The sequence below is a fragment of the Nilaparvata lugens genome, chromosome 5, assembly GCF_014356525.2.
Source record: "Nilaparvata lugens isolate BPH chromosome 5, ASM1435652v1, whole genome shotgun sequence".
Classification (NCBI taxonomy): domain Eukaryota; kingdom Metazoa; phylum Arthropoda; class Insecta; order Hemiptera; family Delphacidae; genus Nilaparvata; species Nilaparvata lugens.
This window is the reverse complement of record NC_052508.1, coordinates 35,201,841-35,227,392: the sequence shown is the minus strand read 5'-3', so window position 1 is coordinate 35,227,392 and position 25,552 is coordinate 35,201,841.

The window sequence follows — 25,552 nt, the reverse complement described above, 5'->3', positions numbered from 1 at the left end:
AATCAAGGCTGGAAATTTCTTCCTCTGAGAGGAATTTGAAATTTCCAACAGGTAAGCTTCGGCTCATAGCTTCCGAGTATAAACTGTTTGCATCGATATAAAGCAGATAATTAGACGGTTTTGAAGGATCGTATGTTTCGGGTAGATGTTTGTTATTTGCTTCGCAATAACGTTTACCGATAAATGACACCCCACCCCTCATCCCTGCCTCAAACATAAGATGCATGTCAGGATGAGTAATCAATTCTAGTTCGACTTTAGTGTGTTTCAGCATGCAATTCCAGGTGAAGTGCGCGAGAGAAAGAAAATGGGTCACATCGAGACCATATGAGCTAAAAAGCGTAGACCTCATGGATTCAAAAACTACCGCTAATAGCATTACGTCCAAACATAAATAAAAATCGTGATATTCACCCAGATTTTTCAGCTTGAATGTTGAGAACACTCTTTGCGCATGCTCATATTCTTCGCGAGACAGAGGTGTATCAGTTAAGTCGTTATGAAAACATTCGATGGGAGGGAGCGATGTTTCCGCGATTTTTTCGGGACAGCTCATGTACGAGTAGGGATATACTCCTTTTTTCAACAAGAGCTGTCTGTGTTCGCGAGGTGGATCATGAAACACCGAAAATAATCGTTTGAACTTCTTTTCCATGTCTGTACTTTCTACCAAATTACGCACCAATACTTCCAAGGATTCAGACATAAACTTGTAGGAATCTAAAAATTGAATTTTGCCTACTGAAAGTGTCAAAAATCTCTCTGACGTATTTGCGATGCAGGAAATTTCTTTTTTACATTTACCGAGCGATTTCAGAATAAAATGCGAATCAAAACCGGAGAAATTATGAAAATAACATGATATGTACTCCAGAGTAAGAGCTGTTAAATTACAAGAAACATGTGCCGCACACAAGTAATTACCGGTTTCATGCGCGTGGTGACGACATTTAATATCGCTGTCTAAAAACGGTTCAGCACAAAGCCCGCAGTTTACTGAATTTTGAAATTCACGCTCTTGACTTTCGGATAAAGCTTGCATCGGAATTTCTCGTTTCATATCCTCATACAAAATGTCGCCGAGATCTGTAATTTCCTGAAGAAATTTCTCCATGATTTTTTCGTCTAAACTACTCGATCTATGGAGTACAGGTCCGTAGGCGATTTCCCCGTTAACATCTATAACAACGAAACAATAGCCGCAGGGAATATGCCGCGCCGTTTTCTTTGTGTAACTACGAGTAATTACATCAGAATCGGAATCATCATCATCATCTGTGATATTAAGAACATAAGTTTCTAAATCCGCGTAAATGGTGTACTTTTTCTTCAACGTCGCGCCTAGTTTCTTGAATTTAATTGTCTCTCCGCGTTTAGGATATGAAACGTGCTGAGATTCAAACTTGGAACAAAGTTCCACATGTTTCAACAAATTTGCTTTACCGTCTACATTTCGAGTTTTGTCTGATGTTGGTCTGGCCAGAGCATTTTTTGAATTGTAGCGCCAATCCCTGACTGCAGTTCTGCCCGTAGCGGGCTTGTGCGCTAGTGTCGATTCGTCCAGCTGTTTGCCTTGCCATTTTTTCTAGCCAGTCTTTCTTGTTCAGTCGACTAGTCGTTCTTGTTCGTTTTGTGTTGTCTTGTTGTGAAGACCGAGTTTGTATTTGTAATGTAATTTCCATTGGAAATTTCTAATAATTGATTGTTTAAGTGTCGTGTGTGTGGATTATAAATATAACATCGTAAATAGTATTAAATTGAATTAATTTGCATCAGTTTTGAATTTATAAAGAATCCAATTTGAGCTTCGTTCGGAATATAGTACAGTATACGGAGCCTGCAAGTTGAACCCGGAAAACCAGCCTGGAAGCGAAAACCTATCTTTTTCCCAGATTTCTTTCCACCCCTGAATCTGACCAAAACACCTAATAAAAGCTTCGAAAGGCGAGTAGACAAAATTGGATTAAATCTGGTGAGTTTTTGCTCTTTTTATTGTTCATTAATGCAGAGTTTAACTGTACCAATAACCTGGCTCAAATTGAAGATTAAATTTTGCTCCTCGTTTCTATTTGATAAATTGAATAGTAAATTACAGTCCTCTAGTAGCTCTAGCCTGAGCTTTGTTCAGATCATTTGGTCCTCCGAACCGGCATGAATTTAAATTTGTAATTTGTTGATTAATTCACACACATTAGATTTAAGCAATTTCGTATTTGTCCAATGTTGGCATGTTCAGAATGGTCTGATCTATGCACAACTTTAGTTTGTTGTAGCCTTGTTCTAGAGCAAGGTTTCTTGTCAATTTGTATTTGTCTGAAATTAAATTTATTTCAGTTAAAATTGTAATTTTTCTGAAACTAGGCTCATTGTGCTTTTTTTCTCAGGAATTTGTTTTTTGGATTTTGTATTGTCCATTTTGTATTGTACATGTTAGTGAAGGTTAATCACCTGCATGATTTTGTTTGTTCAATTCAACAAGTTATCGTTTGTTTGTGAGTTGTTGGAAGAACATTATCTAATCATATAGTTTTGTCTTCAGCAGTAACTTGTCTTGTGAATTGATAATCAAAGTTTAACTTTGATAACTTACTAGTCGTGATTCTTCCTTCCATTTAGTTTTGAACTCATTCTTGTTTTTTTTTTTTTTTGTCTGTTGTTTGTATTGTCGGGGCTGAATTGTTTTTGTGTATGAGTTCAAGATGGAGGAAAAATTACAGAAACAAATCATTGTGCATTGCGCTAAACTGGAACAATTGTATGCCAGATTGCAAAGGATTTATGAACTGTCTAAAAATGTCTCTGATCCAAAAGTTGCTGAGCAATTTTTAGTGTTGTATCCTCGGGTGTCTCAGACCATTTCGGATTATGAAAAGACAGAATTAGTGGTTAATGAGTTGGAACTTGAGTTGAATAAAGACTATGTTGTAGCATTCAACGACTCACATCTAGATCTGTTTCAGTATATTGAAGTAGCGGCTAACACTCTCAAACAGAAAGAGGCGACTGATGCTATTGTTCAATCTTCGGCAGCTGCAGCAGCTAGTGCACAGCCGGTCGTATCCGAGTCGGTACTGCCCAAAATCGACCTTCCGAAATTTGATGGAAACCAGACTCAATGGTCGGTGTTTTACGAATTATTTAAGGCATTGGTACATGACAACAAGAGTTTGAACGATCAGCAGAAGGTCCAATATCTTGTAAGTAGACTTACTGGACAAGCAGCAAATATTTGTCGTCATTTGCCACCATTGGCTAATAATTATCTAATAATTTGGCAGGCATTATTGACCCGCTATAACGATCCACGAGCGCAAGTCGATGCCTATTTCAAACAAATTTTTGAATTTCGTCCAATAAAATCAGAATCAAGGGCAGGTTGTATTGCGATTTTGGATGGGTTTTGCAGTTCCATCAATGCAGTGAAGAGATTGCGACTCACTGATTTGTCAGACTCGATATTCCTCTATCATGGCTTGAGATTGTTGGATCCAAGTTCTCGTAGAAATTTTGAATCGGCCGTACGTGACAAGGCTATGCCAACTTATGCCGATTATGTAAAATTCATTGAAAAGCAAATTAAGACTCTTCCTTCTGATGAGAAACAGACTGAATCGTTTAATATGAAGCACAAAAAAGATAATAAATCAAAGGTGTTTGTGGTTCAATCCAATGATTCATCTAACGATGCATCTAGTAAAAATCCCAATTGTCTGAAGTGCTCAAAACTGGGTCATCGGTTAGTAGATTGTGCTAGTTTCTTGAAAATGACTCCTTGGGATCGTTATTGTTTGATTAAAGGAAAGTTTTGTTGTTTTCGTTGTCTTGATGTGGATCATTTGAGTAAAAATTGTCGTAGTAAAACTCAGTGTGCTCAATGTCGAGAATCTCATTATTCTTTATTGCACTTTTCCAGATCAAGTTCCAATGAAGGTGTTGCGTCCTCGTCGAACTCCAAGGCAGGTGGCACATCACCTATTAGTTGTTGTTCTACATCCAATGATGTAGAGAATTCGACCGTTGTGTTGTCGACCGTCACTGCACATATTCGAGATTGTAATGGTCAGCTTTGTGATGTTCGTTTCTTGATTGACACCGGGAGTCAGTGTCATTTTGTTACAGCCAAATTGTGTCGGCGTTTGAGACTACCATTCCAGCCCATGAAAACCGTTGTTCGTGGATTCGGTGGTGGTACTAGTGAGGTTCGAGGTCGTACTTGTGTGTCGATTCAGTCGAAGTTGGATCCTACCGTCAAGTTTTCGATGGATGCCACAGTGGTAGATAAAATCATCGACAAGTTGCCTTCTTGTGAAATCGACAGATCCAAACTTCATCATCTGGAAAATCTCACACTGGCTGACGACAAATTCTACCTTCCTAGTAGAATAGATGGCATCATTGGTGCAGAGTTAGTTCCTCACTTGCTACGTGGGAGTCCTAGTACAGGTGAATCGCACGAATTGATGACTGTTAATAGTGTCTTTGGTCACATTCTGATGGGGAGAGCGCCGATTCTCACTTCAACAAAAAATGTGTCGAATTGTTTTACAGCCATCTGTAGTCCATTCGTTAGTGGTCCATCATTGGATAGTTTTGTGGAACGTTTTTGGGAGTTGGAATCGTGCCCTGCACCAAGCTGTCAACTGAAACCGGACGAGTTGGAGTGTGAGGTAAATTTTCGGAAGTCTGTACATCGTGTGAATTCTGGTCGTTTTGTTGTTGCCTTGTCATTTGCGGAGCCGCCCAGCAGCTTGGGAGATTCGTATGCTGTCGCCGAACGCCGACTGCTGAGTTTGGAGAGACGACTAGAGCATGACAGCAATACTCGTATTTCATATCATGAAATATTGATTGATTACCTACGTCAGGGTCACATGTCGTTTGTAGCAGATCAGACAGACCGAGGTGGTTACTACATACCGCATCACGCCATCGTGAAAGCAAGCAGCACTACCACGCCCATCCGAATTGTATTTGATGCTGGTTCCAGAACATCATCGGGTTTGTCATTGAACCAGGTTCTTCATGCTGGTCCCAAATTGCAGACTGACATTTTTGTTTTGTTAGTCAATTTTCGTTTGTTCCCAATCGCACTAACTGCCGACATTAAACAAATGTATCGACAGATATTAGTGGAGGATTCCTGCCATCGTTATCAGCGTGTATTGTGGAGATTTTCGCCGGAGGATCCGATCGAAATTTATCAGCTCAATTGTGTTGTTTTTGGTGTTTCAAGCTCTCCATATTTGGCACTTCGCACCGTCCACCAGCTTGTAGAGGAGGATGGAAATCGTTTTCCAGCAGCCAAGGCGAGAATACCAAGAGACATGTTCATGGATGACTTAGTCACATCTGTCGCCACAGAGTCAGAGGCCGCGGAGCTGTATCATCAGTCCAAGCAGCTGTTTGAGGGAGGAGGTTTCTCGCTCACAAAGTGGACGTCAAATTCACCAACAATGCTGGAGAAATTCTCGGAGGAAGAGAAATCGTTTTCGTACAAGGATTTCGAAGCAGACAACTCCTTGGCTATCTTGGGATTGAATTGGCAACCTAGTACTGATCTGTTTCAGTTTTCCGTCAAGTGTGGTGAGGTCGTCGCTACTAAGCATTCTATTCTGTCAGTGATGGCTCGTATCTATGATCCACTTGGTCTTTTGTCACCGTTTACATTGTTTCTCAAATGTCTTGTCCAGAAACTGTGGAAATTAGGAGTGGATTGGGACGAGAAGCCGCCTGAGTCTATATGCACTCTTGGGAGAATTGTCAAAAAGAGTTGCCTCTATTATTAAAATTTGCTGTTCCACGTCACGTTGGTTTGTTTCAGGATTCTCACATCAGTTTGATTGGTTTTTGTGACGCATCATTGTCGGGTTATGGTGCAGTTATCTATGTGAAGTCGCGGAAGGAGAGCGAGGAGTCAAGAGTTGTATTATTGTGTTCCAAGTCCAAGGTAGCACCATCTTAAGTTGTTTCAATACCTCGTTTGGAGTTGTGTGCGGCACTCTTGTTGGCAGAACTCATGAATTCAGTAGTCACTATTATTAGTGAACGTTGTCATGTGTCTCGTATTGTCGCACTCTCTGATTCGACAGTCACCTTGTGTTGGATTAATGCTCCATCCGCGAAATGGCAAACTTTTGTTGGTAATCGCGTCGCAAAAATACAGGACTCTTGTATACAGGAGTGGATGCATGTTGCCGGAATTGAAAATCCCGCCGACTGTTTGTCTAGAGGTTTATCACCAGTCGAGCTTGTGAACTTTCCGTTGTGGCTCTCAGGTCCATCATGGATAGCAGAGGACGAATGCGATTGGCCCGTCCGAACTGCAATGGAAGAGATCGTGGATCCACCGGAGGCGAAAAAACCGTCAGTGTTGACAGTCACCAAATCTCCTGATTGTAACAGCAATGCAGTACATTCATTGATTGGTCGTTGTTCGGATTATGGTCGTCTTTTGAGAATTGTAATTCTTGTTCTCAAATTCCTACGAATCTTACCCCAATCAGAGGAATCAGATTTCGATGTTGCTGAGAGGTATCTATGTAAAGTGGTGCAGAAGATACATTTTTCATCTGAATTTGTGCAATTGGAGAAGGGAGAAGATTGTTCTATGCGCCTTCGTCGCCTGTCTCCATTCATTGATAAAGGCGTGATTCGCGTCGGCGGTCGTTTGTCTCATGCTGGACTGGAATTTGAGACTTGTCATCAGATGATCCTACCAAAATCCGACGCTTTCGTATCGATGTTGATTGATTATCATCACAAGAAGAATTGTCATGCTGGACCTTCGTTATTGTTGTCCTTGATCAGACAGAAATTCTGGATACTGTCTGCTCGCTCTATTATTCGTATTTGTGTGTTTAAGTGTAATCGTTGTTTCCGTGTTCGACCTAGTAATGATGCAATCATTCCAAAAATGGGAGACCTGCCTGCTTGTCGAGTGTCACAATGCAAACCATTTGAAAATTGTGGTGTGGATTACGCTGGTCCTTTGCGTATTACTATGACGAGACGTCGTAATCCTTGTATTTTGAAAGCCTACATTTGTCTGTTTGTGTGTATGGCAACAAAGGTGGTACATATTGAGTTGGTATCGGATCTATCAACGCCCATGTTTTTAGCTGCGTTTTGTCGTTTTTTGTCACGTCGTGGACCCTGTCGTGTGATGTATTCTGATTGTGGTACTAATTTTGTAGGTGCCAAGGAACAGTTGCGAAAGATATCTCAACTTCTGAATTCGTCCGAGTTTCAAACCACATTGACTAGTCAACTCGCCGAACACAAAATTGAATGGAAATTCATTCCCCCTGGTTCACCGCATTTTGGAGGTCTATGGGAGGCAAATGTCAAATCTGTAAAGTTGCATCTGTTCCGAGTAATTGGCAATCAACTTCTCACCTATGAGGAACTGAACACGGTATTGGTGCAGATTGAAGGTGTCCTGAATTCCCGCCCACTGTTTGTACTGAGTGAGGATCCGTGTGAACCGCTGGCTTTAACCCCAGCACACTTTTTGACACTCACACCGTTGAAATCATTTCCCATGCGGGACGTGGACAGTGTCCCTGTGAATCGTCTCACCAGGTATGAATTGATTGGTCAACTCATTCAATCGTTCTGGAACCGATGGAGAAGAGAGTACCTGCACGAACTCCAAAGTCGTAAAAAATGGTTGAAATCACCCACTTCTATCAGTGTGGGAACGGTTGTGGTAGTGGACCAACCAAACACACCTCCCTTGCAGTGGCCACTGGGTGTCATCGAACAGGTGTTTCCAGGAAGTGACGGCGAGGTTCGAGTGGCGAGTGTTCGCCTAAAAACTGGTATTTATAAAAGACCAGTTACAAAACTGTATCCACTCCCAACTCAATAGTTGTTTTTGCTTGTTGCATTTTTTTCTTTTGTGTTGTTTTTTCGTGTTGGTGTTTTGTTTTGTCATGTCTGGATTTTTTCCTTTCTGTGGTTTGTTTTTTTTTCAGTTTTGTAACTTGGCTGAAAAATAGTTTTTCAGAGGCGGGGGTATGGTCTGGCCAGAGCATTTTTTGAATTGTAGCGCCAATCCCTGACTGCAGTTCTGCCCGTAGCGGGCTTGTGCGCTAGTGTCGATTCGTCCAGCTGTTTGCCTTGCCATTTTTTCTAGCCAGTCTTTCTTGTTCAGTCGACTAGTCGTTCTTGTTCGTTTTGTGTTGTCTTGTTGTGAAGACCGAGTTTGTATTTGTAATGTAATTTCCATCGGAAATTTCTAATAATTGATTGTTTAAGTGTCGTGTGTGTGGATTATAAATATAACATCGTAAATAGTATTAAATTGAATTAATTTGCATCAGTTTTGAATTTATAAAGAATCCAATTTGAGCTTCGTTCGGAATATAGTACAGTATACGGAGCCTGCAAGTTGAACCCGGAAAACCAGCCTGGAAGCGAAAACCTATCTTTTTCCCAGATTTCTTTCCACCCCTGAATCTGACCAAAACACCTAATAAAAGCTTCGAAAGGCGAGTAGACAAAATTGGATTAAATCTGGTGAGTTTTTGCTCTTTTTATTGTTCATTAATGCAGAGTTTAACTGTACCAATAACCTGGCTCAAATTGAAGATTAAATTTTGCTCCTCGTTTCTATTTGATAAATTGAATAGTAAATTACAGTCCTCTAGTAGCTCTAGCCTGAGCTTTGTTCAGATCAGATGTGAACCGGTGAAAACAGAAATTACAAACATGTACTTGACCCTTGTGTTTTGAAAGGTGACAGAGAAGACGTGATAGCCCGTTTTTCCCGTTCGTGGTATTTACTAAACAGAAATGAGTTTTTCCTGCATCGCCTTTTAGCATTAAAAGATTAATTTGGTGTTTACGAGTGCGGAAAATGCTTGTACGGAAGGGGAAAAACTTTTTGTTGTCATATGCGATGACGTGAATTGCAATGTCCGGATTGAGTATTTCAAATTTCTTAATATCGCGTGTCGTCACCGGGAAATTTACACCTCGCGTATTAAGTGTGTGAGCAAACTTGCTCAAATACTTTACAGTCAAGTCCGAGTTCCTTGGCTTCTGATGGAAATACGCGAGCACTGACCATAAAAAGCATTTTTCGTCAGAGAGATTTTTCACATTTATAATACAATTTTTGTTTTTCAAAAACTGGGGTGTTTGAATGAAACTGGATGTGTATATAGGATTAAATTTAATCACGTTCACATCCAGTGATTCAATTTTCTTTAGCACCCATCCACTCCCATGTATCACGAAATTTTCGAAAGATGAGAGGATTTTTTTCATAGCCAAGAAAAAATGCTCATTAAAATCTTCATAGTTCTCAAGCACGTTTAGCGCTATGTTGAAGTAACTATGTAGATTTATTAGAGATGAGACAGTCTCACCAACCTGCTTGTCATCCATCACCACTAATTTATACAGCAAAACATTTAAGACTATAAACCATTTAACATTCCCATCATGGCGTGCCGCATGTTCCCTAATTATATCGAAAACTCGACGTTTCGACCTCTCAAGCACATTGGTAATGTCGATATCCTCATCCTCGTCATTGAGGGTGATGCGATGGCGGACTGCGCTTGAATTGATGCCACGAAGTCTGCATTCCCTCGGCATGATGCTGAAAAACAAAAGAATAATGATCAGGATGGCATAGGCAATAGTGTGTGTGTAAAGGAGTACAATTCACAATCAGTTGTGAATTAGCATTCACGATGTTATCACAAGGACAGATAATGTTGCATGAAAGATTGAGATTATTAACATTCGATAAAAGATGGACAAAAACTAGTCAGAATTTGTCCGCGGAAAACATGGCGAAAGAGGGATTTATATTCTCATCTGCACCAGACATTGTGCGATGTGTATTTTGTTCAATTTATTTGGGAAAATGGGAAGAAAGTGACATACCAGCAATAGAACATGCAAGGTACAGCCCGAACTGTAGAAGGAAAGATAATATAACAATTGAAGAGGAGAATTTCGATAATAATATTCTACGAGAATATGAAGAAAGATATTCAACTTTTAATTGTGTAGAAGATTCATCCGTTCAAGGAGAGTATTTTGAAAAGCATCATCATCTACATTGTGACTTTTGTAAATCATTATCCAATAAAGCAGAGTATTTTGCGAGAAATGGTTATTTCTTACATAAAAATCCATTCTATCTGCAATGTGTCTATTGCAAATATATTATGGAAAATCCATTTGAAAAAGTAATACATTTACCGTTTTGTTTATATGAAGAGTGTGAGAAAGAAGAGCGGGGCTTGGATGTTCCGGATATACCGTATCGTAAAGATGAAGTAAAATCGCATGCATGCAGTATATTGTAGAAGGTTTTTTATCCTCCGAGGACAAAAACTGTCCTCGGAGGAGAAAAACTGTCCTCGGAGGAGAAAAACTGTCCTCGGAGCACAATTTTCCTCCTCAGAGGATAAAATCGAAGTAAAAATGTACTTACATGTACTGGTTGATGCTGCGTGAATCTCCTCGAGTGTACAGGTGTAGATAGCGGGCTATGGTACAGGTGTAGATAGCGGTCTATGACTAATGTGACCAGACGTCCCGTTTTGAACGGGACAGTCCCTTTTTAGAGTTATTTGTCCCGGTGTCCCCGGAATGAACTCTGGGACGCAAAATTGTCCCGTTTTTGAAACAGCAAGAACATTTCAATAGTTGAGCCCGGACGCAGTTGGTGTGCGAGAAAGAATTTGAAAACAATACATCCTTGAAGAGAGAAGGAGATGCGTAGACCGTAGAACACTGTTATTTATCGAGACACAGGGGTGCATGTTTATTCCTGTGTGTGTTTCATAATCAGAGATGCGCAGAACTCATTTCTCGACACTGACGCGCACGTAGTAACACCATCTGTAACGCACGTAATAACAACGCTAGTGACTGAGTTTCAGTTGGGTAAGTTGGGTTGGCTGAGAGTGACAAAGAAATCATTCGATCATCGCTCGCGCTTTGTTCTTTCTTGACTGATTGACAGATTTTTTTCACCCATTTTTCGATATTTGTTTTGTTGTTGTTCAACTTTCATGTTATGGAATCATAAGTTGAAATGCCGAAACGTAAGTGTACGTTCAATGTTAACTTGCAAGGAAAATATCCTTTCATCAAACAATTAAATACTTCCTCCAATGTGAGATGTGACAAGTGTCGCACAGAATTTAGCATTTCCCACGGTGGTGCCAGTGATATTGAACAGCATTTGAAATCCGAAAAACATAAAAATGCTGATCGTGCTGCCGCTTCGAGTTCTTCAATGTTGAACTTCTTCAAGAAATCGGACGCACCGACTTCAAAGGATTTGGATATTGCCGCAGCAGAAGGTGTCTGGGCTTATCACACCATACAAGAAAACCACAGTTTTCGCTCAAATGATTGTGCATCAAAATTAATGCAATCATGTTTTGAACCCAAATTTATGTTCGCGCGTACAAAATCAGAAGCTATTGTAGTAAATGTGTTGGCTCCTACAGCAGTGAAAGACTTAAAAGATGATCTTGATAAGTCCAATTGTATTACAATACTAAACGACGCTTCAAACCACGGTAACAAGAAAATATATCCTATTCTAGTGCGATTTTTTCAACCTTACGTAGGTGTGCAAGTAAAAATTTTAGATCTTCAAGACCAGCCAGGTGAGTCTTCTGAGATCATTGTTGATTATTTAAATGAAGTGTTGACAGATAACAATTTGAAATCAAAAGTCGTAGCATTTTGTGGAGATAATGCCAATGTCAATTTCGGAGGTGCAGCTAGGCGAGGAACTAACAATGTTTTAACAAAATTACAATCATCACTGAAAAAGCCATTGATAGGTATTGGTTGTGGAGCCCATGTGATTCACAATGCAATAAAATCCGCAGCAGACAGGCTACCCTTAGATTACGAAAGCATTATTGTGAAGATTTATTCATTTTTTTATATTTACACAGTTCGAGTTGAAGCTCTAAAAGAGTTTTGCTCCGAAACTGAAACAGAATATCAACAAATGCTTGGCTATGGCAAGACTAGATGGCTTGCTCTTATGCCTGCCTTGGAAAGGGTTTTAAAAATGTATCAGCCATTGAAAAACTACTTTTTGAGTATTGAAAAATGTCCCCTGTTACTAAAAAACTTTTTTGAAAATCCCACATCCGAATTGTGGCTTTATTTTTTACATGCTCAGTCAGCAAGTTTTCATCAAGCTGTATTGAAACTGGAAGGTCAGACTGTTTCGGCAATTGAAGCTGCAAAAGAAATCAATCAACTTAAAGACAATTTGACTCAGAAACAGACCAATCAGTTTCTTCCATTTACGGTCCGTCAATTGATTGTAAAATTGAAAGATAATAATAATGACATAGATGAAGAGTTTGTGAAAAGGGTGGCTACAGAATTCTATCAAACAAGCCGAGAATATCTGGAACAGTGGACTTGCTTTCTCACCAAAGAAATGGAGATATTTTATTGGGCAGATTTAAAAAAGGTCCCTGCATGGGAAGAGGTTCAAAAATCTGTGGATATATTAATTGAAAAGGAATATATCAACTGTAATAAAGATGCAGAAGTTTTTGACGAATTTTCGTTAATTTGTAAGTACATTACATCGCAGAAAGTAACTGAATGGAACAATCTAAATGTTTCCACGGAAACTCGTTGGGTGGAAGTATTCAAACACTTTCAAGCCAACAATCTTCAGCATGAAAACTTTTCTATTTTAATTGAATATATTTTATGTTTGCCTGCTACAAATGCTCCAGTAGAAAGAGTATTTTCTTTGATGAACAAATTGTGGTCATCAGAGAAGACCCAGTTACAAATTTCAGTTCTAAAGTCAATGTTGATAATTAAGGTGAATATAAAAAAAACGTGCCAAGAGTTTCATACTTACTTGAAATCATCACCAGCTATACTAAAGCAAATTTGTTCTTCTGATAAATATAAATATAACTAAAGTTTTGGGTATGTTAATGTATATATATTTTTTAATTTGTAAGTTTTAAGCTAACTGTTTATGAATAAATAATTTTTAAAACGTGTTTCTTAGTGACTCATAATCATAAACCTGTGTCCCGTTTTGAGTCGAAAAATAAATGGTCACATTATCTATAAACTCGGTATGGCTCCATATGGGCAAACAGATGATTTTACAATGGTTTTCAGATGATAATGTTTGTCTTGTAAAAGTATTATTGTTTCATTAAAAGTAAAGAACCAGATGTAGTGCTTCCTATTTCTTAGTCTCACGTTTCCTAGGTCTTATTTCTATCTTAAATTTCCAGTTTCAATATTTTCTTACGTTGCTTCTACACAAATATTTAATTATTGTAATGGAATTTAGTTCGCTGGAGTACACCGATATTCACTTCATGTATGGAGCAGCTCTTGGCAATGCGACCGAAGCAAGAAGAATGTATGCAGCTGCATTTCCAAACCGCCGTCTCCCTTCCGACAAGGTGTTCACAAGAACTCACAATCGGCTGAGAGAAGTTGGTTCATTTGAACGGAACAGGGTAATTGCTGGTAGGCCTCGAGCAGTTCGAAATGTTGCTTTTGAAGAGGAAGTATTGCAGAAATTCGATTTCAATCCTAGAACAAGTACGAGAGCAGTTGCAAAGCAAATCAATTCCAGTGATTCTTCTGTGTGGCGTGTACTAAACAAGGAAAGACTTCACCCCTTCCGCTTTCAAAAAGTTCACTCATTGGTTGAACGCGACTATGAGCCAAGAGTAAACTGTGCCCGTTGGTTTCTTCAGCAAGACATTATCCAACCAAATTTTCTAGAAAATGTGTTATTTACCGATGAGTCCAGCTTTACAAGAGAAGGAATCTTCAACTCTCGCAACAGTCACGTCTGGGCCTTAGACAATCCTCATGAGGTCAAAGTGCGTGGTTATCAGCATAGATTTTCGCTGAATGTTTGGACGGGTATCTTAGGTAATCGCGTGATTGGACCATACATTCTTCCTAATCGTCTGAATTCTCCCACGTACATTACTTTTTTAAGAGACATACTACCAGAACTTTTGGAAGATGTGCCTCTTGCAAACAGATATAATATTTGGTTTCAACATGATGGTGCCCCTGCTCATTTCGGAAATGTTGTTACGGACTTTCTGAACATGACCTATCGTCAGCGGTGGATTGGGCGGGGTGGACCAGTACCGTGGCCCGCACGTTCACCTGACCTCAACCCTTTAGATTTTTTTTCTGGGGCCATATGAAAGACCTTGTTTACAGCACGCCAGTAGAAAACGAAGAAGACCTTGTGGCAAGAGTGGTTGCTGCAGCAGGTGCCATTCAAGATGATGAAAATGCTTTTATAGCAGTTCGACGGTCCATGATTGAAAGGTGCAGACTGTGTAATCAAGTTGAAGGACGGCATTTTGAGCAATTGCTGCATTAGTATCAGTGAACCGATTTGAGTGAAATTAATATTTTTCAATGTAAAATAAAATTTGGAGGAAAGTTATTCTTGTATATTTCTGTAATAAGAACGGTTTTCATGAAATTATAAAAAAAATTAATATTGATCTTTAAATGGTGAAAAGTGGTCATGCATGCAGTACGAAAAAAATTAATTTCTCTGTTATTCTTCGACTAATCTTGATAAATTAGGTATCATTGGAATCGTGAAAAAATTTGCTAACTTTTTTGTCTCTTGTAAATTTTCTGTAAAATGGACGGTTTTCGAGATATTCGCCATCAAAAATTTAAAATGGCCGCCATTTTGAAAAATTTCAACGAAAAAATTTTTTTATATTTTTTATAGTTGAGTCTTTATAGCATAAATATTCATGCCAAAATTCAGATTAATACAACATTTCGTTCTCGAGATAAAAATTTTTAAGTGAAAAAAACAAAATGGCAGCTATAAGGATAACCGCTGAGTTTTGGACACTTCAAATATGACATTTGTAGTCTCCTAGCATCCAGGTACAATACCCTAAAATTCTCGACACTACTTCTGAAACACCCTGTATATAAGTAGAGTGCTATAAAGTACAATAAATTATCGCTAGAGTGTGCTTTTCATAATAATAATAAGCTAGAGCAAGGTAATCTGTTAGTAGTGATCTTGTCTTTGCTGATACAACATCAAGCTACTGTACTGAGATGGATATTGTGTTTGGTGCAGCATCAGTGGAGTCTGAGTTAAAGTCTTCAGATTTGTGCGTTCAATTCATTATAGATAGACATTTTAATCAATTAAGTGAATACCATTCTGTTCCTTTAGAAAAAATGAGATATCAATATAAATTAAGTGAACTCTTGGACATGCACCTAGATATATTGCAGCGATTAGCAGAAAAAGGATGGACAAATCTACAATATTTAACTTTTGTGAGAGATTATGAAAAATTAGGAGTTTGGCATAGTGATAACTATAATCATATTCTTGTTTGTGATTTATATGGTACATCATATGATAAATTCTGGGGGAATGGCGATATCCCAGGCTCATGGAAATGTGAGTGTGCAATCCTTAAACAGTCTATCAATAGAATTAAGAAGGTTATAATAGAAAACAATGCTCATTTAACAGAAGAACAATTAAATCAACTTATCTGGAATTTTTTACGAGATTCTGCAGATGAGACAGGCTTAGAACAGGATTGACAAAGAAAGATCAAAACATATAAGTGTATGTGTGCAATATTGTAAATAAATGAAATGCATCAACTTTGCTACTGGTTGGTTAAATATTAAAATGTGTTATCTCATTGATGATAGAAAACACTGATAAGATAAGATTCATGTTTGAAAAATGAGGTCCTCTTACTTCCATGTTGAAGGATCTAACATTGATTTGAATTATAAAATTAGAATCAAGCTAGATGTTTTATTCCCAGTAGGAATAAGGAAAGAGTTACTTTCTGTATTTGATTTGTCCATAGATATGGTTTGATGTATGTATAATAATTTAAAAATAAAGAAAATTATTGTGACAATGACTGTTGACATTTACCTCTCACCCCTTCTCCTGATTCCTCTCTCATTTTTTCTTTCCTGCTAAACGAGTGGAGGACAGAGGAGGAGAACAAAGGACAATTTTTGTCCTCGGAGAAGAGGAAAATTTAAGTAAAAATGAACTTACATGTGTTGATTTGACGAAATGAAATAATCGGATATGCTTCTCTCAGCTCCTTGACTCGGTTCAGCTCAGGTAGCTCCTTGTTCCAGCTTAGCTCCTCGGCTATGCTTTTCTCGATGTAGGTATGTTTCACTCACGAGAGCACAACTGCTTATGAGACCGCAAACCGAGTTGTGAGGTGAGAAAATGCTGTGAAAAACAATGAAATTTTTAATAACTGTAACCAAATATATATATATATATATATATATATAATATATATATATATATAATATATATATATATATATATATATAAATTATAAATCAATTTAGTGTTATTTCACAAAAATATGAGAATGTAACAAATTTTACTTATAATCAATAATGTTAGCGTTGAGCTCGTGCTAAACCTCTGTGGAGTACGCAGTGCTCGCCAATTGTGATACGCCTCCTATGTGTTTCTCTCCGCTAGTACGTGTAGACAAGTGCACTCAATCACTCTCCACTATGCAAGTTGCATTGAGCGAAAAGAAATGAAAATGTGTTTTTATAGCTTGTTGTACGCACGCACGCACAAGCACAAGCTGACATCAGTCGGTCGCTCACTCAGTCAAGGCCGGGCAACGCCCCCCGACCTTCACAAGGCCGGCCGCCTTCCTTGTTGTGAAGCTCGGGCATTGCCTTCACACATCTGGTTCGGCTCGCGTTCATATCTGTATGAGCGGAACACTTCCTCCTTTCAAATTGTATTTGCCTTTTCAGATTTGAAAAATTCATTTCAAATAGCTGATCTGAATAGGTGAATTCGATTTGAAAGGTGAATTCATTTCCAAATTAATAGAAAATTCAATTTTCTTTTAGATTAAGTTAGTGTAATGATTAATTAATTAACTTTAGTTAATGTCCAACCATTGAGTTGAAAGGTAATGAAAATGGTATGTAGGAGAAAAAAGCAGAGTTCGAGGAAACGGGGTAGAGGAATCTTGAGTTCAGCGGCAAGAGTTTTTAAAGGTGTGTCAGGTTTGGCAGGTAATGTGACATCAACTATTTCAAATAAGGTAATTGATAACCTGGGAGAAGAATATCATATTCCGGGATACGAGTATTGCGGGCCAGGTACCAAGGTTAATGAAAGGTTAAAGAGAGGTGATCAAGGTATAAATTCATTAGATAGAGCTTGCAAGATACATGATATAGCCTATACTCAAAATAGCGATAATAAAACTCGATTGTAGCTGACAGAGCTCTAGCAAACGCTGCATGGGACATTTTCAAAAATCCTCAAACACCCCTTGCCGAGAAAGCACTTAGCTATCTTGTTACAAACGTTATGAAAGCTAAAGCGGCATTTGGTGGGTCTTTGAAAAAGAAGAAGAAGAAAAGGAAAGGTTATACTAATGATATTAGATGCAAAGCTATAGCTCAGTTGAAACAACATATTGCAGGAAAAGGATATTATTTGAAGCCTTACCCACCGCTTAGTGGTGGCAGACTTCTACCCCCAGCCCCACCACCATCATATGGAGTGAGTTTATTCCCTCAAGTTAAGAAACGTAGAACAACAAAGAAGGGTAGTAGGAAGAAGACGAAGAAGAAGAAGGCATGAATATTGAAGGAGAATTGAGTAATTATGATTTGATTGATTGGTCAAAATTATTACAGATTCAGCTAAGAGGAATATATATGCTAGATGCATTACCCAAAAAAATTCTAAAAAAACGAAAATGGGATCGTGAATTTAGCAAGGGAAAGCGAGGATGGTACACATTGGGTTGCATATAAGAAAGTTGGCTGTAATGTATGGTATTTTGATCCAATTGGAAATTTACAACCGCCATACGAATTGGACAAATATTGGAAAAAAGAAAATGGGGTAAATATATTTTATAATGTGGAGCATATGCAACCATTAAATAGTGATATTTGTGGTCATCTCACGTTATTGTTTCTTGCAAATCAGTTGTAATTAAGTGTTTGTGCTGAACACACAAGATGGTCGTTATTACCTTAAGATCAAAGTCAAGTAACCTCTATGAACATTTACAAGAAATTATAGAATTGGACAAAAATTGCGAATGGGAAATTGGACTGATTAATTTTTGTAGTTACAATAGCATTGCAAACGTAAACAAAGGAACAAATTCTAGCTTCAAATATGGCGATAAGTTAATCATGTTGGATACCGGCGCATATGAACTTGAAGATATTATAAAATCTTTAAAGAATAAATTGAATATTGATGGGAAGAAGAATAAACTTATTATACGTGCAAATGCAAATACTATGAAGATTGAAATTTATTCTGATAAGCCTATTGATTTAACACGTTCTGATTCGATTGCTAAGATACTCGGTTTTGATAATGTTGTTTTGCAAGCAAATAAATGGTATTATTCCAAACATTTGGTTAACATAACAAGCATTGACAGTATTCTTGTTGAGTGTAATTTAGCATGTGGCAGTTACTTTAACGGGAAAGAAAAACATATAATCTACGAATTTTTGCCAAAGGTTCCTAGCGGTTATTTAATAAACGAAGTACCCTCTCCAATTATTTATGTACCTTTGAATACACGTCGAATTCAAACTATTAATGTAAAGGTGACAGACCAGAACGGATCGTTCATTGATTTCCGCGGAGATACAATTACAATTAGACTGCACATACGTGAAAAACAAAAGTAATGGGATATCTTGTTTTTAATCCGCGTTCGAATAAGACCAATCAACTCATTAGAGAAAAGGTCGCGATAGCATCAACATCTACTAAAAGCAATAGGGCGTTATCGGCTAAAAGCGCGAGAATATTGGAAAAATTAGGTTTTATAGTTGATTGACGAAATGTCAGGTGCAGCAATTAGTGATATTCTGGATGTGGAGACAGAGCTTCAGTTTTATAATGACATAACCAAATTCCAATTTCATACTCATACAGTTTATTCGGGACAAGAAATAAAAAACTCTGATGAAGCTCGGATAGGAATAAATTCATTGGATGTGTACACTTTACCTTGTAAATCATTTATATTGATTGAGGGAACGGTTAGCTGCACAAAACCGGCAGCGCCTGCGATTACAGTAGCAGGGAAAGGCAACTCAACCGGCTGGTGCGCACGTTGCGGCAGACTATAAATTAAGCAGTAATGTAGTGGGCAACCTTTTTGATGAAATACGATACGAATTAGCAGGTCAACAAATTTCCAAATCAAGATTAATTGGTTTAACTTCTACAATTAAAGCTATTCTTGTGAAGAACGCATCTGATAAAAACACATATCATTTAGCTGGTTTTGACAGAGCAGGATATGAGCTAACAGATAATAAATTCACTTTCTGTGTGCAGTTGAAATTAATCCTTCCATTTTTTGAAGATTTTCAAAGAATAATTTTAAACTTGAAACAAGAGCTTGTATTATTGAGGTCGCCCTCAGACCTCAATTGCGTCGAGTCTGCAACCGGTACAGAGGTTAGTGTAAAAATTACTAAGCTCCAATGGCGGATGCCCTACATTACTTTAGAAGATCATGTGCGATTGAAATTTTTGAGACTGCTTGATACCGACACTCCACTGAAATTAAGTTTCCGCCATTGGGAAATTTGTGAATTACCAAATTTGCAAAATTCACTTGTTCATTCTTGGTCAGTACGCACGACATCGAATTTTGATACTCCAAAATATATTATAATTGCATTTCAAACTGATCGAAAGAATAAAATTAAAAAATCAATATCTAATTTTGACAGCTGTGATATTTACAATGTTAAAGTATATTTGAATAGTGAGTATTATCCATACGAAAATCTGCTAGGTAAGAAGGAAGTTTTATACCGGATGTTCCTGGATTTCGCACCCTCGTATTATAATCATTCAATCAATAGCGAACTCGGAACAGAAATTGATTTTAAAACGTTTTGTGAATCAACACCGCTGATTGTTGTAGATTGTTCACACCAACCAAGTCATTTGAAATCATCGACAGATGTTTGTATTGAAATGGAATTTGATAGTGCAGTACCTGCAAATACTTCCGCGTATTGCGTTTTAATTAGCGATCGTGTGATGGAGTACACGCCTCTCACGAGCATGGTGAAAGAAGTTCAGTAATTTGTTGATAGAGTGCATCACTGCATGCAATATTATATATAAGGTGTGTACTGCGCCAAATGTAAGCCATTATCAGTTTTACCTTCGAACAGGAATCATGTCCTATTCTTTGTGTTCTGATATTTTGGACAAGCCACAAACTCGGACTGTTGGTATCCAGTGCAATCTCGATTCTGATATTTTGGAGAGTGAGAACAAAGCTCAAACTCAGTCGGTACTTTACGATATTGAATCTGATAGTTTCTATTATGAACCAAGGAGAAGCAGTACACCAATCCAGAAGTCGGGAGAGGAGGAGGAAGAGGAGGTGGAGGAGCAGAAACGTGAGGAGGAACAGATACGTGAAGAAGGACAGAAAGGAATGGACAAGCAGATGTCTACGAAAATTGCTACGGTTGATCTTCACTGGTTTAAACAAACTTGTAATCAAATTATTGTGAAAGAACTTGCCATAATTGATCAGTTTAATAATTATGCCGTATTCCATTTCAAATCACCATTTGCAAAGACGGAATTGAGTGCAAAATTGTATAACGATGTAACATGGTTAGAACGTCACTATCATAAAATAAAATGGGAAGATGGAGATTTAGAATACAGTGAGTCATTAATACGTGATTACCTTGCAGGTTATGAGAAAATTTTCACAAAAGGAACTGAGAAAGCAAAGTTTTTAAGAAGATTGCATTCTAACGTACAATGCATACCAGAGGATTTTCCAAAACCTGATTTCAGCTTTTTCACCACTTCGTGGTGTTATGATGCATGTAAGATACATAAATATAGACCTGATGGAAGATGTGCTTTATTCTCTGCCCAACGTTATAATTCTTTGCTGTTTAAAAATATGTATCAAACAAATAATTTCTTGTGCGAAAACAATCGAATGCAAAGTATGAAATTGGCACCGATGTATACGAATGCGCAGAAAAGAAACTTTGCACGTTATGGATTCTTCTACAACGGAAAGGAATCACAGTGTGTTTATTGCTTGCATGCATTGAGACTGCATAAAGCACGCACGTGTTGTCTGTCGTCAATTATTAATGAAGAAAGGCCACTTAATTACTCTATAATAGTTCCTGCCTATACTTAGTTTTCTTCATTCGCTTAATAACATGGATCCGAGAAAGTGGTTGGCTGCTGACAACGAATTGGAAGTGAGGTTAAAAAACTGTATTGAATGGTACGATGAGTGTGAAAGTGCAATTAGGAAATCAACTCCTGAAAATTATAGTTTGGCGAAACAATTGAAAGACATTTTTCTAAGCACAGTTAATTTGAACGATATAAAAGACTATTTGTGCTATTACCGTCCACATAATTTGTCTATAGATAAATTAATTAAAATTGAAGATGAAGTTATGTATTGTTGTAGTGAAATGTTGTAAACAAATTTTTAATTCAGATATTTCCTCGAACATTTTGGTTTAGTATCAGTGTAGACTTGATTGAGTGAGGACGCGAGATATGCCCCCCTCAGACACAACTGTTACAGCTAAGTGCACATTCCTACCTTATCAAGAGATACGCCCCCTCAGACACAACTGTTACAGCTAAGTGCACATTCCTACCTTATCAATTATAGTTCATAGCTTGATCTAGGTCATGCAGTGTTTTAGCTTTGCAAAATTCAAAAAATTAACTCGCTTCTTGATGTCAATTTCATTCAATGAATTTGATTCTATTGCAAAAAATATTAAATTTTCAACAGGATTCCAAGGCGATGATGTTGATCTAGCGTTAACAAAAACAGAAAATGTACATTTTCCAATTTTATCTGAGATTTTTGAACTGCTTGATATACTAGATACAGGCCATCTACATTATTGTAGTGCAAATGATTTGTCAACTATTGTTACGAATTCCGATGAACTTTGGAAATGCTTGTATGACATTGCAGATAAAAAATGTAAAAGATCAACTTAGATCATTGACCTCTCTCTGTTAAGACATCAATAGAGCTGATACCCCAAGTGATATAGGTCTGAGGATATCTATACCTATTTTTGGATATGCTTGTTCATTCTAAATTTACTATAGATATTCTCGGAGAAACACTTAAACAATAACGCCTGCGGTTTGTACAGCACATAGAAAATTTCAATATAAATTTGTGAAATTTTTCTTAACTGTCGGGCGGAAAGCAAACCAATTGTATTAATTTGCAATCAATTTAATTTTACAGTATAAGTTTTATTAGATGTAACAGATTCACTCAGTATAAAGATGTAGAAATATGGATTCACTTTAACTGGCAGTATAGGAAGGTGGGATTAAAAAGGAACTCAGTTACTTGTCTGATTTTTGTCATGGCTTTCGCAATAGAGGAAAAGCGGTAGATATGGTGCAAGTAAGTGAGAATAGGAGATAACGCATGGGACCATCTGTTTTTTCCACCTAGTAGTTTGCACAATCTAAGCGCAAAAAAACCCGTCCATCCCCACAATATGTATCTACTGACGACGTCAGAAAAGGGTTTCTTTTCCGGCCTAGCCCAGAAAGTTGTCTCTTTCCAGCCGCTCATGGAAGTAGTTAATAAGTCATCCGCTAGATCGGGTGAGTGTCCACTTTCATCATCAGTGCTGAAGTCGCCATGATTTCAGTTCCAGTTTCGAATCAAACTAATTCGCTTCGCAACCAGTTTTATTCAATTATTTATTGTTGATTAGTGCATTCCGAATTTTCAAAAATGCTTGAAGATGACTGTGGTATTCCAAGTGAAATTTTAAAAGAATCTGAAATCCTGACTGCAAATCTTCTACCACTAAAATCAAGAGATAGGTACGATAGCTTAACGAGTATTCTTTATTTTGTATTCTTTATTTATTTTGTCAGCAATACCTGTAGTGTGGCGAAAAATATCGTTCGCACCACGGGCAAAAATGTTTTTCCAGCTCTCAATCTTTTCTAGTCCTCGGCCTACGGCCTCGGACTTGAAAACCGATTTCGAGCTGGAAAAATCTCATTTTCTGCTCTAGGTGCGAAATATACTATACTGGTAATCGCTCGCCTCTGTTTTAACTGTTTGCCGTACCGCACTCCGTCTTTTCCTCTATGATTGATTCTCTTCAGTCCTGAAAAGCCTACCCATAGCATGTTCAATTGTTCAATAGCTGTTGATACATGAGTTTCGACTTGCAATACCACTAGCAGTGGTTTCAAAGTATCACTTATAAAATGATTATTTTTTGTCAATGGAACAATATATAACATAACAATATCATGACATATTTCAAAAGATTATCAGTCATTTTTTGGAGATTCAGCTTTCAGGTTGCGTTACTTGGAACCTTCCATTTTCACTTGCTATTATCTACCATTTACTAATTAAAGTTCTAAAACTCTATTGAGAATATATAAAAAACTCCAGAGAGATTATATCGAAGTAATCACGGAAATCTTATATACTTTAATAAGTGAAGGCGAGCGATCCTACTTATAATTCACTATATGCTGCATTATATTTCGAATCTTCATAGGCGGGAAAAAACATTAAAATATTCAACCGTGATTTATATATTAATTTCTTGAAATGTTATATCCAATTTAGCTGCAAAAGTATTTTGAAATTAGATCATTAGAAGTTCGATCCAATAAATTGGATGAGTAAATACAATAAAATTGAAATCTATCTGCATATTCATCAAGATCAGTGGCTACCAGAAAGTGGTCCACAAGGAGCCCAAGGAAAGAAAAATTGATGTTTACGCTATTAGTGTTATTTGAATAAACTTTATCAGTCTTTTTTTTAAGTATAGGCCTAACCAACTTCCCTTCGAAAATGTTATACCAAACTCATCGGAAGTTCAAAATTCGTTTTCAATCGGTGAAAAAAGAGATAAGTACCAAATTTCCAACGCAATAAGATTGGACAATAAAGTTTGTTTGAAATCTTAATGGCGGATTTGTACCACGTGATTGAGCTAGTCAATCAAATGCGTAACAGTCGATGGCCATACTGTGGGTAATATAGTTACTGCAATTCAGACTAAAGGAGATCAGTAACTAATTGATTCAAAGTAAAACTGTTCTAGAAAGTGTGGTAATAAAAATTAAATATTGTTATTATAATGAGACAGTGCTTGTTAATAGGTCATACTGTGAGACTTGAGGATGAAATGATCAAAAACAAGTTGAGAACCAGCTTGGAAAACAAACGTAGGATAACAATGAAAAAAACCAGAAGAAAAAACAAGCTATTGTAATTCCTGGTGAACATTATGAGTGATGGAAAATGTTCATAGCGAAGAAACAAAGAGGAGTCAAAAGGTCCTGATTGTAAATCCAATAATTAAGTACCTATAATTAAGGAAATCACATTCTCATTATCAGAAGATTCTTGGATTCTTGTATTATAGTATGTTAGTTGAAATATTTAGTTCAGCTACAATGATTGTATTATTGTATAATGCCACAAAGTTGAAGGAATACTGTTACTTCTTCTTTTGTGGTAATGCTAAAAATAAATTAACAACAATATTTCTAAATCGTGATTAAGAAGAAACAATCAAATAAACTCTACTTAGAATACTTTTCAATGTTTTGATTGTAAGATTCTTGGAAAATTTATTTCCATACCGCAGTGAAAATGCTGGGTGTAATTCATCTTAAGAAACACCTGTAATATTACATTTTTTCTCGATCAAAATTGAATCTTCAATTAATAAAGTTTAAAGAAATAAAGTTTTATTGAGAACAAATGTAAAATGTAAATTCTAAACTTGTAATTTATAATTTTTTTTGGAATTTAATATTGATGACGTGTTCATAATGTCATCACTGTTTTTGGCTTCATCTAAAAGGCGAGTCATTGTTAGCCCTTCTCTAAAAAATGGTGGCTGGCTATGGTGTTCTAATTTTGTGCTCTCTGGATATTTTTCTGTTTAATTGAAATTTATAATGTTTTAATTTGAGATTTGAACAGTTTTATGGTGTTCTAATTTTGTATAATTTGATTTGTGTGTCTACAAGCCTATAGCCATTGTTTTCAACTATATTAATGGATAAGTATTTTAGCTTATAATGATGCTATATGTTTTAAGTGTTGTAAGGTAGTGTTCTGTGGATTTGTTTTGTATATTGCCAAAATTCTTATGAAAATTATAAGTTGGTTTGCTCTGATAACTGGATTTCTTATTCATAAGCAATAGATCCATTCATAATTTATTAAGAATCTACCATTTTGGAGCCAATAACTTCCTTTAGGTTAATAGGTGAGAAATGCTATCCAACCTATTTAGGATAAATTGGTAGCACGGCAAATGGTACGCCCTGGTGTGGGACTCAAACTACAAAATATATCCCTGGTTATAAAAAATTATTGGTAGGATAGATATCTTGATAGATTGTGGATGGGAGATGCTGCTGAGTGGGAAATCG